This window comes from Morone saxatilis, unplaced genomic scaffold (assembly GCF_004916995.1).
Source record: "Morone saxatilis isolate NCDOM2014 unplaced genomic scaffold, NCSU_SB_2.0 Contig20, whole genome shotgun sequence".
In the NCBI taxonomy this organism is placed as follows: domain Eukaryota; kingdom Metazoa; phylum Chordata; class Actinopteri; family Moronidae; genus Morone; species Morone saxatilis.
This window is the reverse complement of record NW_023339763.1, coordinates 4,417,308-4,417,762: the sequence shown is the minus strand read 5'-3', so window position 1 is coordinate 4,417,762 and position 455 is coordinate 4,417,308.

The following is a 455-nucleotide window of genomic DNA, read 5'->3' as shown; positions in this document are numbered from 1 at the left end:
TGATGAGGCCCCCTCCCACGAGCACCATCGTCACCACCTGCCGTAGGGGCCCTTTGGCTCACTATGTGTCTTTGCTTGGTGTTTAATTCAGTGCTTTTCATGCCTGTGTGCTGAGTAATTTGTCAAAAAATTGTCAGCTTTGAGGATGGTTAAAGCAGTTCAGTCCTCCATACAGATGAAAAGTGAAAAATTTACCATTTCTTGTTACTCAGTCTTCCTTTATATACCTCCTGCCGCTGTAAACACCCAACGCTGACATTGATGGTCAATGCACACTGCATTTTCTTATCAGGCTGCCTTGCTCTAGTCTTTACATCAGCTATCCCCCTTTACTGCCACATTTCAGATTTTAACACATTCACCCCAGCGGGATGGCAGAGGCTGCCCTTGCCGTCTAACCCTTATAAACGTTTGTCACTGCGCAATAGTGTCAGCCAAACAGTCTACGTATTACA